Source organism: Leptopilina heterotoma, unplaced genomic scaffold (assembly GCF_015476425.1).
Source record: "Leptopilina heterotoma isolate Lh14 unplaced genomic scaffold, ASM1547642v1 Lhet_214, whole genome shotgun sequence".
Classification (NCBI taxonomy): Eukaryota; Metazoa; Arthropoda; class Insecta; order Hymenoptera; family Figitidae; genus Leptopilina; species Leptopilina heterotoma.
The window spans coordinates 460,648-477,056 of NW_025110932.1; the positions used below are offsets into that span (position 1 = coordinate 460,648).

Consider the following 16,409-nt stretch of genomic DNA (forward strand, 5'->3'; position numbering starts at 1 on the left):
AAAGTTTTAATTGAAATACGCAAACTAATAATCTGAGAAGTTTTCGGGGTTGTTGACTGCAATTATCTTAAAATTGGCGGAAAACGGTATAAATATTAAGATAACATTGCGGAGGGATGTAGATTTGAAAAACAATTGGAGGGATACAATTACATCGTCGTGGTATCTATCGATTGCAACACCATAATTGTGTACTTCGACTAAAAATGAAAATTCACATTACAAAACATATCACTCACGATTTTTAAATAAACCCATAATTTAATGATTAAAAAATTATATAACGCGTATAAATAAAACAACAAGAAAATCGAAAAATAATCATTAATTAAGAAAACAAAATCGAGTTTCACAAGTATGGACTACACAGGAAAAAAAAAGTCTGACTCCGTTTACACCTTAAATTCAGCCCATGTATTTCACATAAGTCTGTCCTTGTTTAATGGGGCTGACTCCGTTTACACCTTGAATTCAGCCTCGAAAACAGGCTAAAAGTAAAACTTTTTTTTTAGTGTGTAGTACAGTAGCTAGAGTAGGAATGACACAAATTAAATTATCGACGAGAATTAATAATTAAGAAAAAGCTCTCGAATTACTAAACCCTATGACCGCAACAATAGTTTCAATTAATAAGTAACTACCCCTTTTTTATTGATATTTATCATGGTCAATTAAAATTTAACTTTGTCAACTTTGTCGCAAAATCGAAGCTTAAAAAATTCAATTGTTTTAAATTTAATTATTTATCAAGTTTTCTAGAATCAATCTCTCCTTCCAAAGGAAAAAGTTTATAAGATCGAATCCACTGGAATTCTTTACATTTTGCAATAATTGTCCCTTCAAATAATGGGTTCGATAAAATAAAAATTCAATTCAAAAATATTTGCCTGAAGAAGTATATACCTTTTTCTGCAAGAATATCCATATCTTGGAATCATTTCATCTTCTTGAGAACTGTAACGAAAAATGAATTTTTTATCATCTAGAGAAAAATATAAATTAAAAAATTAATAACTAGTGAATTAAGAAATTTAATCAATCCATTAAGATACAATTATACTTTTGCCAGGAACTTGAATAAAAGATATAAAATCTTTTACCCTCGAGATTTAGTTAATAATCTTCAAAAGCTAGAAAACATTTCTGAAATAAAAAAGAAAAATCGTTTTGAATTCAGTTGACTGTTATTAAATTAATTCCAAGAAAGTGCAATTAATGGAATTACTACTTCAAGTCCCCGAACAAAACTGATTGAAAAAGAGTTTTGTAAAGATTCACTTCGAGTTTCAATATAAAACTGCAAATACAGTTTGAATTTTTTTTTTATTTTTCTCCATTTACCTCCGCTTAATTAGTATTTTCTTCTTTTAAAAAGGCCTTTGATCGTTGTCTTTGCAATTTTTTTGAAATTATATAATTTTTCTAGCGATGAAAAGAGAAAAAGAGCGTCTACAATCTTAGTTTATCTTTCTCAAACAAAGAACGCGCAGAAACGTCGAATAAAGCACTTTAGACACTTTAAGGAAAAGTTGAATAAAGAAAAGAAAAAAAGTCAGATAGTAGGTATTGTATTGAACAAAAGTCAATAGTGCACGGAGTTTTGCAACATAGAGAGTCTTTGCACGCAATCACGGACTTTCGTGAGAATAAGCTTTATCCTACAGATTGGCCAATTCTAGTAAAAATCTCCAAGTCAATTGGCAAATGATTTCTTTATCTTTCAAAATGAATATTTACTTTTGGCTTTTTAGGTGATAAGTATAACTAATCAACGAGTTATGATATACTCTTGAATAAAAATTTCATATTTTTTAAATACACTATTAATTTTAACTCCCAATGGGATAAAAGTAGCACGCTTTCAGTGTTAAAGAAAATGGGGAAAAGTTAACTTGCGAGAGAGTAACCCACGTCGAAAAATTCCATTGGAAGTACCCTCTGGAATTTCCATGGAACTTCTCCATGGAATTTCCGTGGAGTTTTTATGGAAATTTTGCAAGTTTTTTATTTTAAAAATATTTTAACATTTCCAGGGTTGTCATAGGTCAGGGAAATCAGGAAAAAGTCATGGATTTTTATTAAAGTACTGGAAAAAAATTGAATTTAGAAAAAGTTACAAATTATTGCAGAAATTCAATTTATTTTCAAAAGTAATAAAATTCTTCGCAGATATTCAATTGTGTTTAAAATTTTTTTTAAATGTCACGTCAAAATTTGAATTATCTTTAAAAATAATAAAATTCTTCTCCAAAATTCAATTATTTTCAGAAATTTTTATAAAATTCATTGTAAAATTCTATTATTTTCATAATGACCAATATTCATAAGAAGAATTCAATTATTTTCAAATATAATAAAATACTTCGCAGAAATTCAATTATTTTCAAAAATTTTCCTCAATTCAATCATTTGTAATATCTACTATTTTATAATAAAAATTTTTACCGTTATTCAATTATTTTCATAAATAATAAAATTCAATGCTGAATTTCAATTATTTTTAATACAATTTTTATCGAATTCCTCGGCAAATGTAATTATTCTTGAAAATTTTATTAAAGTTCCTCGAAAAAATTTAATTATTTAAAAATTTGTAGATAAAATTCTTTTTGAGGATTGAATTTTGAAAAATATTCGTTTACTCAATAAATTATTCATTTTTATATTTAAATAAATGAATTCTTGTAGAATTTTCCAATAAAAATTGGAAAGGATGTTAAAAATTTATTACTTGTAAAAATAATTTAATTCTTGGAAAAGATTTTATTAAAATTTTTTTAAATAATTGAATAAATAATTTTATATTCTTATAAGTTGATTGAAATTTTTTGAAAATCTTAATTTCTATGGAATAATAATAATGATTAAATATTTATTTAAAAAAGAATTTATTGGTGTATTGAAATAATTTTACATTTAAAAAAATTCGTAATTAAATGAAATAGAACAGTTTTTTGAGTATCCATAATCATTTTTAGAGTGAATCAGAATATTCTTTAGGGTCAGGGAAAAATTGAAAATTTTGTCCGGAAATCAGGGAAAAGTCAAGGAAATTCTGTAAGTTTTTTATTTCATTATTTTAACATTTGTATTAAGATTAGAGTCTGCTAATAAGCTTTTTTGCAATTTTTTTTCAAAATGCGTATTTCATTAAAGTTTTGCAAATAAATTGCAACAAAGCTTATTATTAGACTCTAATCCGAATAGAAATTTTAAAATAAGAATTTCCACGGAATCTCCAAGGAAATTACATGGAATTTTCAGGGGGTACTTCCATGGAATTTTTCGAAACTCCCGTTTGGAGTCGACTTTTAACTTTCTACTCCAGTTATTATTTACTGACAAACTTTTGGACTAGTTAGAAAAACTTTATTTCCCAGATTCAATAAATTCAGTAAACTCTTTTATTCGTCCCTTTCGTTTGGATATGAAAGGAAAGGAAAATGATAGTTCATTTGAAGTAAACGTTTATCACCGAGGTAGATGAGCTCATAAAACCTTCGTACTCATCCGCACTATAGAAACATCACCCTAGGAATACATTTAAATATAATTCAAAGCAGGACGCGTGTTCTGTCCAAATGCGTTTATGTTAATGCGAATTCTCAAAGTTATTGCGACACGATGTGTTCAGCTGCGACCCGCGGTTTCAGCTTAGCGCCCGGTTTAGCAAGGAGTTTACGATAATTCCTGTTGAGCATGTCGCCTCCGAAATCCATTTAGAAAATAAATCCCGTGTTTCTGCGCTACATTATGAATCAAATAACCAAAATAACTGTTTTCATGGACAGAAATGCACATGGGGCAAGAAGTGATAAAAGAAACTCGAAATGTTTATTCTTGGTAATTTTTATTATGCAAACGTTCAGCATTGTCTGTTAGCGATTGAAGAAAGCAGGGAAGTTGGGAAATATTTTTATGATGTAGTTGAGCAAAACTTTTTTTTGCGATATTTTTAATGGACTTTAAAATGACTCTCAAAGGCCGCACCCTTTCCCAAATTACCTTTGTGTGCTCCTCGAGCTCTATCGATTCCACGCAGACACTGACTATTCTTACCTGCGCAGTTTTCGACCTAAGCCATATATTAAACCTGAACATAACTCTTCAGCAGTGTGAAAAATCATCTTCTAATATGTCGACTTAGTTTCTTGATTTTTCCAGCAGAAATTACATCACTGACGGAACAATTAGAAATTCAGAGAGTTCTTCGAAAGCGCTCTGTAGATTCACAATATGATAACAGTACCTACATGTGTGTTAAATGAAACAGAATAACAAAAGAAGGAAACCTTCTATTGGTTTTACGGACGATTTACAGAAAACCCATTTCCAAATCGTATAATTTCGCCTCGTAAAACTGTTCGAAAGGTTATCGAGCGCTTTTTGGGGGGATTCTCACCATCTTGAAAGAAGTCGGAGTCGCGAGTTTTTATCGGGAGAAAATTCCGCGCTTCAAACCCAGCGGAAATGGAAGGGAAAGCAAACAGGGTTCCGCGGGATAGCGCACATTGGAATCTGTGCCAATGGATTTGCCGACGCTCTTATTTGCAGGAGCTGACGGAAAATGTGAAAAATTCCTATTAAGGGATTCCAATAAGATGTGGGGTGAAGTAAAGTTGCGCGGGTGTCGGGAACATAAAACATAATATTATTTTCAGAAAGCGGCGGCGCGAGAATTCAATTTCACCACGTGGCATATAATAGTACTTATCGTTCCTTAATGCACCGCTGCCTATACAATACAAAATTTCATTCAAAAAATACACTCACTCCAATCTTTACTTTTATCCGACATACTCGGAATACAATTTTTACGAAAGGATTTCTAAATATCGCTGATTCGTTTTCTAAATGTAATACAACATTTTTCTGCGAGGATAACAAGTATAAAATATATAAATAAAGATTAAGTTAAGATAAAATAATAAACAAGGGAATTTAGATTAGAAGCAGGTCAGTGAATTAGATACGCTGAAGTAATTTAATTTTTTCAATTATTCTCAAGAAGAAAACTAAAAAGATTACCAAGATTGGCACTTTCTTCAATGAGAAACGAAAAGACGGGTTCAATCTCTTACGCAACGCTAAATAATTCCAAAGATCAGGAAACCCCACTGAGGTCGGATTCTGAGTTCTCAAGACGATTCCACTCAAAGTGTCGAACCTCGCCCATTTGAGGTTGACTGAGCTGCACCCCACTCTCATTTGTATAATCTGGCAATGCCATTATTGGGATCCTTTCATTACACCCAGCGGAGATAAGTAACTTTATTATTCTATTGAGAAAAAACTCCAGGTTTTCACAAACTCAAAAATTAATATTTACTTCTTTATAAACGAATTTAAAAAATTGCTGTAATAATTGATTCCCTAGACACACCGCTGAAATTGACGCTTTCAGTATTTTTCTATTTTTACTCCGTTTTTATACTTTATGAAGCAGGGTATCTTATAAAAAACTCAGTAATCACTTCCCTCTTGAAAGTAATTAACACCTTTATGTATCTTATATTCATAGCAAGAGCAAAGTTGATTATCCACATCATTGGAACAGGAAGTATTGATTTTTCTCTATTTAGAAGGTAAAATTAAATAAACTTGAAAAATAGTTCAAGTTGAAAAAATTACTTTATTAAAGTTTCTAATTAGATTGGAGCAATATTAAGCATACTTAGAATCAGAGTATATTATTAAGGAAATAAATTTTTCTTTTACATTTTCTTCACTTTAAAATCTTTCTTCTTTTTCTCACTTTCCTCAAACTTTTACAATCGGACACTAATCTTAGCTTAAAAATTAATTAGAGTTGGATAATATTAGAGAACGTGGGAACAATTTAACATCACTGAGAAATAATTAAACGCTAAAGGAAATCGTTTACCATTTTCTCTCACATAAACAAAGCTTTGTTAGGTCCAGGTCTAATCAATAGGGTTGTCGATAATTAACAAAGGAGAGTTTCAAGCTCTTTCCTTTGACGAATCAGTAATCCAAACCTACTAACAGTATTCATTAGAGGACTAGTGAAATTATTTCAAAACTAATATCCAAAAATTCAATAAAATTCATATTAATAATTTAAAGATAGAAAATTTCGATTAAAATAGTGAATTTTAGAGAAGAATATTTATATTTAAACTGTGGTTACAGCATTTCTAAATCGAAATCAATAATTATCGGAGGGAAATGGTATAAGAGTGTTTGTAAAGGAAAACCGAGTATCATGTTACAATTTCCCTACTCTCTGGGGTGAAACTGAACCATTCCAAATAGTGCTTTAATCATTCTACATCAAAAGTCTACAAAGCTTCTTAATATTTTGCTAAAAATTCCGCAGTAAAGCAAAAGAATTTATTTTCAAATAAATACATTTACTTTCTGTTGGAAATGATTTACTGCTGGGAAAAAGTTTTATTGTTAATTTGCATACAACATGGATGGAGAGATTTTGACAAAAGGCAAAAGCTTCATAGCAAAAATATGTGATAGCAAATAAAATAGATATGTACATAGTGTGGCAAGAGTAGAGGATTAGAATGGAAGATGGATTCGAATCTTCCGTTTTCCTGGAGAGTATCTAGATACCCCATCCTCAATATATCTTCGAGTATATAAAGCATTTATATAAAACCATTGTCCTCCTGGACTCTTGGTGTGATTTTCCTCTCTGATACTTTGTATTCCCTTTACTTTCAAATTTTCAATACACTGTCCTCTACACATCCACTCATGTTTGAGTAATGGCATGGGATTACAAAGCTTAGACTGAAAACTCCTTAAAATCGTCCTTTCACTTCGTGCCTCGTTGAGATAAACTCGCACACACATTCAGGATTAAAGTTCAAGTCTCCTACATTATTTTTTTCCCCAGTTAATTCACTAAAACAGATCATAGTCTGAAATATTATTATCCGCTCGCGAGTGTAAAATACTTTTCCCAACTGCAATTTGTGGATAAACGAAAAATATTACCTGCAATATTACTAGATTATCGCTATAAAGAAAAATTGTCTTCTATAAATGAAAAATTATCACTCGGTAAAAGTATTAATGGTATTAATGAAATTTTAGAGAAATTCTGTTTTAACAAGAAAACATTTTTTTTAATCTGTCCAAAGAAATACGCTTATTAACGCAATTATGCTTATCATTGAAAGTAATTGAAAGGTTTGAAAAGTTACAGTTTATGACTAGAAGCACGAAACTTCCGGTTGTTTCCCTATACACACACTACTCTAAAAGGAAATTAGGAAAGTAGGAATTTTCCATTTTATATGTGAAACTAAAATCAGAAACAAATTTTATATTAGAAAGTACCTATTTGCATAAAGGGATTTTTAAAAAAGTAGAAAAGATTTAAAAAGGAGAAATTTTTTTCACGAAAGTGTACTTGATAGAATTTTGCATTTTTATGGATTGCCTACCAATGGTTTACGAATGGAGGTTGGCTATTGACTGAGTCTGAGTAATCTTTCTTCGTTTTCCATTTCAAAGGGCATCATTTGAATCGATGTTTTCTGTGAAATCCGTTCTGGTCAATCTGCAATCAGTTTCACATCGTATCCGATAGCAAACGACTGTGCTTCATTTTCTCTTATAAAGAAAAGTGGTGAATACAGACTGTTGAAAAAAAAGATCCCTTTTTGAATAAACGCGGACATCCCCCTAGAGCTTCTCTTGTGTCACAGTGCCTCCGAATGATAACCAAAGAAGTGGATCCAAATGGAATTTTCACCTCATCGTGACATGCATTTTTATAGAGAATTTTCGTTCGGTCATGTCGTTTCTCAGTTTGTTATATAAAAAAAACCTTTTTCATTATTATTATTATTATTATGTACCAAGTTAAAAAGAAAACTTTTTACAGATAATGAACAAAAAATGTTAGAATTGAATTTAAAGGATTCAAACAGTTTTGTACAAATTAATGGACATTGATTGCAATTTGTACTTTTGCAATAAAAAATAGAAAGAAAATGAAAAAAGCCGTCGATTATATCAACGTGAACGCCTTGTGAAGGAGCTCCTGAAATTGACGTTAATCTGACCAGCGAGAATAGCTTCGATTTCCTCGGTCACTGACAACAAATCGAAAAGAGTTTTCTATAATGGCCCCTTAAATTGCACTACTGATGAAAGCGAGAAAAATTCTTCCTAATTTTCCAACTTCATAACTATTAAATAGATATTTTCGCACCAAATGATTCACAAGATGGACCATAAAGCTAATTTTGATTTCGGTGTTGTAATTCTAATCTATCCTTATTTATTCGATTTTGAGAAAGTAAATGAAATTGTGTCACATTTTGATATCAATTTCGAAAATTGATCCAACTTGGGAAATTGAACGTTTGGTGAGGAAGTGGAAGGGGAGAAATTTGGCGATATCAGTGATTCTTATAAATAATCTAGGAGTCAGGAAGGGGTCGACGTGAGGTTAATGGCTTCGATTTTTGTAGTTGGAGAATGCTGGTCATCCGTACTCGTCTCACGTGGTCGATTTTCTAGAGTACCTGTGGAGACCGGAAAGACACTCAACATTAGCTTCAGAGGCCATCAGTGGCACCAAGGTCCAGCGTTTACTCTAAGGACGTCTGACATCAGCCTCATACCTTCCCCCCCTCCACGAAGATTGAGTGAAGAAAGAAGCGCAAGTATAGAAGCTCTGCTTCCAGCAGTAGCTTTTGTAAGAACGGAAACGAATATCGGATTCCGATAAAAGAAAATCGAGCTTTGAGGACCTTTCGCCTCGACCTAAGCAATTCGAAAGTCCAATGGAAAGCCATTCGAGTGAGAAGCTTCCGTTTTTGAAATTTAAAGTCTCCTACTTGAGTGGCAAAGTCTTCGCGTTCAAAAGCATTTTTGGTTTTCAGGAAAAATTTCCCCCAACCATTTCGTTCCCCTTTTTTTTCCTTGCAATCAAGTTACTTTTCTTCGGGCGTGTTGGCAAAAGTCATTTTTGTACAAGGAGCTCTCATCAAAGAGAATGGCACCGTTTTCAACAAGTGAAATAAATCACTGTTTGCGCCTCCGTGGCATCGGGGTTTTCGACGACCGCCTCCACCCTATCGTGTTTTACAATTACGGTAGTTTTATGACTTTCTATCCCCAGCAGACTTCTGGCAACTTGTGATTGCGCAAGTTTCTGGTTTACGAGTGCGGACGCCCGAGCTATCTGTCGGTGATTCCCCTTTTACGGTCACCATTGCTTTGGAACACAACGTTGCTCTTACATTCGTATGTAGATGGAAATACCTAAACTTTGCAGATGCTCCTTCCTTCAGGTAGAAAAAAAGGTCCGTCAAAACGGAAACTACTGCATTTACGCTCAGGTTACGAGACGTCGTTTTCCTCTGAGGAAATTGATGCCGAAAACGAAAGGCAAAGGAATGAAATGCTCAAATAACTTTTTACAACCGCCACCAAATTTAAAACTAAACACTTTGTAAGAAGATTGTAGAAACAGGTGTTATTGTAGAAACTTATCCAAAAGGTGAAATTCTGAACAAAATTAACAGGTGTTGTTTACTTCTTTAATAGTTTTCTGTATAATTATAATTATGAGACTGCTTGAAAATAAATTTATTAAATACGAAGAGCATTGCAGAATGCTACTTATAAAGTCTTTGATAGTGAAATGACCGAAATTGTGGAGGGTGTTAACGAAGCAGTTTGCTAATGAGGTGTGACACGTAGGTGGTATAGTCAATGCTGGAGGGCTGCTTCAGACACCCCATTGCAGACGTCTGATGGGGTTCGACATGGTGAGTTCGCGGATTTCCATTCTCTTATGTGATACCCTATGGAGCCTTACCAAAAGGGGGATCGCGAACGTACAGACATGAAAGCGAGAAAGCGCCTGCGCCCCTCGACTGCCTCTCTCGCACACACAGAAGAAAATCTTTTTAAATCAACGTTGGAATGCAGTACTTTCGATCTTGCACATCGCACCTCATACTTGATCCTGCACAAAGCTTACCGTGAAGCCCCATAGGTAGAAAACGACCGTTCCGTCACATTGTACACAGGGAACATCGTCTCTTTCACCTACACGTTACACGTATGTGCACCACTTGTCGCACTTACATTATACCACATTTACGTCAAGGAAAGTCGTGAAACACAACACCTTACTGCCAACGCGGACCTTTGTACATGTCAAACGAGTTGATAAGGTGTAATGCACGACCTGTAATGCCTATAGGATTAATACGGCTCTTATCATGTTAACAAATCCTCGAGATTAATGAGCTTTATATTTGCATAGTTTGTATCCAGGCAATAAGTTCTCCAACCTTCCTTCAAGATCGCTCATAATAGAAGGAAGAGTGAAAATATTTCCTGATAATATCAATCTTGACGTTCATATATTTCTTAGTCACACTTCTAACATCAGAATGATGATCGTCCACATTTGTCCAAAGGATAATCAGGTTAAAAGTAGTTTTAATTAATGATTGCATTTTATGTTGTTTTATGTTGTTTTATGCATATTATGTTAATAAAAATTATCCTTCACTATTTGGAGTGAATCAGAAATGTAGATGTCTATTAAAATTCCAAATTCTCGTCTACCTGTAAAATCAGAATCATAAATTGGCATCAAAACAAATAAATTATTTTCGTGTTTGCCGCATCAGAACTGTCAATTAAATATTCTCTCCGCTGCAAATGAAAACTATATAAAGTATATATATGTATAATATATAATATACTGAATGTAACTTTAATGAGTATTTTATCGACAATCGAATTATTGGACTAGTACTAAAAATATTCCACTTTCAAAATCTCACTACTTGAACTGAAGCAAATTGATCTATAATTGAATACAGTAATATTTTGAAACTAATAATACATATAGGTCATTGTTGACAGAAATCCAACATTGTGAGCTGAAATAGAGGAAAATGTCAAAGCTAATCAGATGAAGCAAGGCACTAGTAACAGTTCAACAAATGCATCGTCCTCGCACAGTGGGATATGTGTGGGAAACCGCGTCGCCTATAATTTGATTTAAAGTCACTGTCCGAGAGAAATACGTATGCGTTGGTGGTCACTCGTGTAACGTCAACGTCAAAGTGTAGATACGAATTCGCGCATATGCAGTAAATCGTGAATACGCAAAAACTCATATTGCCTATCAGGTGATTGTAAATTCTGTAACAATATCTCGTAAAGTAAAAGCTCTCTCGTGCGCACAACTTCGTATTTTATGATCGTGTCGGATAATTGGCAAGATTCAAAATGAACGAGCGAAGCCCCTCGTTATTTTATGAATAACCCAAAATCAATGACACCATTCGCGTCCCTAAAATTTACTGTAAGCATCTTAACACCGAATAGTGAGTTCTCCAAATATTATTTCATTTCCATTTTTTACAAATATCAAAACTAAAGAATCAACTAATTAAACTTGTCATGAAGTTGAAATTTAACTTTACAAAATGAATAAAAACCGTAGACATAATACCAACAAGTCAATAGGCTTGTACATACATAATGAACATAAGGCCAGGAGAAATTATGTATTTATGTACCTAAGGAGTTTTGTCGTGAAATGTGCACATGAGCTTTCCAGTTTCTCGATAGTACTATCCTTCGTTCTCAGGAAACACCTCCATATAAACTTCGCCTTGAGGCTAGTATTTCCTGGTAGTTCCCAATAGAAACCATCGCATTAATTATTCTGCGTCCTCGCGCAAGTTTCAAGTCCTCAGGGTAGTAGCAGTACTTCCAAGAAGACCACGAGAAACTCGATCGTAGAACGTGCAGTACACAAAGACAGAGCACGTTACAGAGACTATCGGCTTACTCTATTATGGAAAGAAAACCCCCTAAACTGAATGTTACATTACCTGATACATAATACAGAGAAATTGCTCCGAACGACAGAAATTTTATACAATTCTAAACTGTCCACATAAAAGTTATTCTTATAAAAACCTTTTCAGGTGCAGTTTTTAGCTTTTAAGTATTTAAAAATATATTGATTAAAATTTTACTACTGTAGATAAAGTATGTGCGTTTGCATTTAATTTTTATCTTGGAAATCCAAATATCTTGAATGGAAAATATTCAGATAAAAAATTTACGTTTAGGATACTATTTTAAATTAGGATAACATCAAGAAAATTTAGTAATTCATATACCTAACCTGTTTGCTCCTTAAAATGATAGCGTCATGGGATTGAGGTCGCGCGTAAATTTCCGGAATCTTAGTTGATTTATCTCTGTCTAAGATATAGCTTGCTCACCTGAAGGATTTAAACGGAGGTTTGCTGTTGGCATGTCAGTGGCAGTTTGAAATTGCTGTATGCTTGGATGGTTAAATTGCAAGTTGGTTACGTGGCTGATATAGTCTCTTGGTGTTGGTCTCATCACAAATTGTGGAAAACTCACTGTTTTTCCAAGGGGTTGGAATTTTGCGCTTGAGGGCGAGCTGAGAATCAAGCCACCCGATGTGGCTATAAGGATTTGTTAGTCAAACACTATTGCGGGTGTTACGATAACAAATCACGCTGAGCGTGAACGAGCTTCTGCCCCAAATACCAACTCTCAGACATCCAATTGAATCCATTGAGAAAACACAATGTTTTCTTTTCTCCCACTATAACACATAGATTTTCAATTATCTCTTTAATGTTACAGTAGTTGTAAAGCAAAAAAAGGCTTTCCCAAAAATTTGTTTATAATAAACAATTCATTGGAAATACTATCTATTACCTGAAATGTACCCCCCCCCTTAATCTGAATTAGTATTCTCTAAAAATTTTCGCTAATCATTTATTTCAATAATCGTTGTAATTAATTTCAGCCCATAAAATATATTCAGATTTTAATTCTCCGCATGAGATAAGTAAGTAAATTCTTCTTACAGATATATACATACATTCAACACTTCTACGTTTTCAATCCTACATACCATTTAAATGGCACAGGAAAACTTCCATTTGAATTTAGTCTCTTGAGAATACCTCTTAGTTATACGGTTTGGGAGAAGTTACGACATGGTAATTAAGGGATGAAATTAAGCTCTTCGCGAATACGATTATTGTGCGGCGACTATATAGGGAAAACTCTAATAAATGAAACACAAGGTAAACGGAAAATAATAAAAATGTTCAAGTAACGTCATATTTATTGTTTTCGTGAAAAAGTTTCAGCTGAGGATAAATGTAAGCTATAACCGGAAATGTGTACTTGAGATAGACTGTGGTTTGGGGAGCGAGAAGAAAAAGCGGAAATAGAAAAGGAAAAAGGTGTAGACGCAGTCGACGCACGTATTCCATCAACGCGGAAGCTGGTACGATGTCGGAACCAAAAAAGGAGTTGGCAGGACCATATTCAGCAGCATGTCAGTGGGAAGATAAATGTACTTGAAATCGCGCACCCTTTTACCAATAGCACTGAGAGAGTTCTATCATTATGTTCTCTTTTATAGGATACATACTGCATTCGATTTAGATCGGCATCGACGAACTAGATTTAGAGCGTGGCTCCTTTTTCCATTAACTTCACTCAAACAACTGTTTTCAGCAATTTTCAACAAAAATGTTTCAGCTTTCTCTAAAGTGGACCTGAACCTTCTGGACCAAACTATTTTGATTGTTATAGGGGATTTCACATGTTTGGAATTTTTAATCATTTGCTAAATTCTGTTTAGTCTTGATCCTGACAAATTCCGCCTGAGTAACGTTTCAAGATTCATACTTTTATCTACAGTCTTCCATGCGATGAAGGGAGAAAGAAAATATTACCTGGGTTCTCGGAGTTAATCCTCATTTACAAAGGCTCGTAAATAATAAAATCATTTGCCGTCATTCTTTAGGAATCAAATTAATTAAAGACACAGTTTTTTTACGGATATCAAAATGAGACAAAAAAACGTAACGTTTTTTAATTTTTGATATCCATAGAAAAACTGTGGAGTTCTTTTCATGAATTATATTTATCAAATTCCAAGCAGAATTTAATTTAGAATTTCCAAAAGTATAATTTCACTTTTGATTTTACATGTTTATTTTTGATCCTTTTTTTAAGAAACTATTTTTTTCGTATAATCTGAATATTCTTATATTGTTGAGTTGAATTTACCTTAAAAACAATTTGCCGTTGTATTAGAGTAGACGTGAATTCTTATATCTTCAAAAGTTTAGTAACTTAATTCATCTTGAAGAGTAGTTTTAAATTGGTTTCCCCTTCATCCTGGGATAAAAAATTAATCTGGGAAACTCCGGGGATGTCGAATACAAGATTCCGCATTCACCTTTTCGTATCGACAGAAACAAATAAAGCGCCTGCTCGACCTACTCTTCCACAGTACCAGGGAGTGGCAGCATCCAATCGACCTTTGACTGTAATCGATCACGTTGTAACTTACTCATGCATTTCGGCAATAAATCATTATATTGGAATAATGCATTATTAAAACAGAACTATTTCAGTATCAACAGCAATTTTCTCCAAATCCCTTGTTTGTTTATTTACATAGTTGATTGAGTAATTTTCTTTCTTGGTTTTTTTTTCTGTCGGATCCCAGATAGCTTTTTCCAAATAGTTATGCGATCTTTGGTTTTATGAGAAATGTTGATTATCATTGCAGATCAGCAAAGTTAAATTTATTTGACATTTGCTCAAATATGTTAAACAGAGCGGATGATGAGTAGACAGCTTAGTTGGTAGTAGCTAGAGGCTGTTCATCGAGGGAGGTGCTTGTCTTGCATCTGACGTTATGTCTTACTTATGGGAAGATAGTAGGTTTCTCGAAAGTGGTAGTTGCGTCGCCAATAACTCAGCTACTTGGGGGTTTCAGAAGTGGAACTTGTTCCACCCTAAGCCACCATTCGCCTTCGTCGTCGTAGTCGCCAACTCTTCCTGGAGGAGCGTACACGGCCCATCCTTGCAAACTACCAAGTTTCCCAACCGAAGGGATGTGTATGAGAAATTAGAGAGAAGTCTAACGCTAAATTCCCGTACCTATGGGATCAGTAATTACTACGAGTGCCCGACTCCGATCATTAATTTACCTTCAATTTCAAATGGTGTACCTCACTCCAAGTTCTCCTCTACTAACTTCAGTGGAAGCATTTTTTCTCTCTCTCTCTCTCTTGTGTTCTATTTAAGAGAAAATAAAACAGCTCTGAACCTATAAAAAAAGAAGGGCGTAAAAGGAGGAAGATGATTTTCTTTCTCTGTTCTCAACGAAAGACCAAGCCAAATGCAGGTAGTTGTCGGTTACGAAGGAATATATATCGAGAAATTCTCTGAATCTCCCTTGAGGGCAGACACAGTCTCGAGGTTAGAGAAATAAACGCTTTACGCTTCTCCATGATTCTACGGGAACAGCTTTCTCTGTTTAAGAACGGGATTGAATATATATATTTATATATGCACAAGTACTTAGCTTTTAAATTGAATTTCTCTCTATCTTAAGTAACAATTTTTACTTTTTATAAAAAATCAAATCAAGGTAAATGAAAATTGGAAAGCTCGTCCGCTTGAGTAGCTCAGTCAAAGACTTTTATTTTTAAGTGGAAAAATCTCAATTATACATGTTGGTTTTAGTTTATAAAAAAATTGCTATTTATTTTGCAATTACGTATTTTTTAGATTAAAAAATATTTAAAGGATGTCTCTTCTTACCTGATACAGAAAAAGTGTAACAACTCTTGTTGCTATTACTAAATTTTTTATAAATGTTAAAATAATGAAATAAATTCTTTTGCCAAACAAATTTTTAAAGAGGCCAATTTTTCGCATTACAACTAAGCTTCACCTATTAAAAAACCAGATAAATCAATACACGATGATTATAAACAAAAATGCCACTTTGAAAAGTTGTATTTTTTTGCAAACATCATGAAATGGTACTCAATCATCTTAGTTCGTGTCAAACAGAAAGGAAAGAAAATCATTCAGTAAATTAAGTTTCAAGTCTTTTTGATTAATGTTCTTTTCAGCTTGACACCCTAACTCACTGTTCCAATTAGCATTCGCAGCCAACCACTTATACATCACTTTCATTTATCACTTTTGCAAAACACTTATCTAAACAATTTAAATATTCTTTCTTCTCTTATTTTTATTGTTAATAATTACTATTTCTGCTTCCTAAGAATTATTTTGATGAATAATTGTCTCCAATTGAACAAAATTAAATTAATAATGTAAACTTGCGGCAAGCTTACAGGCTAATAGGGAAGTTATGTTTAAAAAGAAGACCACTTTCTTTGATGAGTATAAAATCAATAATACATTCCCAAAATATTGGTATTAACCAATTCCAGGCACTGACAATTATGGATAAGAACGAGATTGAATTACCAATTGCATAATTAATTCACATTATCATACATCAGAGAAATTAACGGTACTGATAGAATTTACATAAATCAGGGGTGGGA

The 16,409-nt window shown here is 33.2% G+C and overlaps 2 protein-coding genes across 2 annotated transcripts in view; one reads left to right on the forward strand and one right to left on the reverse strand.

Annotated features, from left to right (window-relative positions):
• LOC122501751 (semaphorin-2A) overlaps window positions 1-16,409 on the reverse strand; it is a 335,557-nt gene that overhangs the window by 301,908 nt on the left and 17,240 nt on the right. The window contains exon 2 of the mRNA XM_043611465.1: window positions 904-954. The gene's annotated coding sequence lies outside the window, so the exon portion shown is untranslated. The remainder of the gene's footprint in view (window positions 1-903; window positions 955-16,409) is intronic.
• LOC122501755 (trypsin-like) overlaps window positions 1-16,409 on the forward strand; it is a 162,490-nt gene that overhangs the window by 91,858 nt on the left and 54,223 nt on the right. The gene's annotated exons all lie outside the window — the stretch shown is intronic.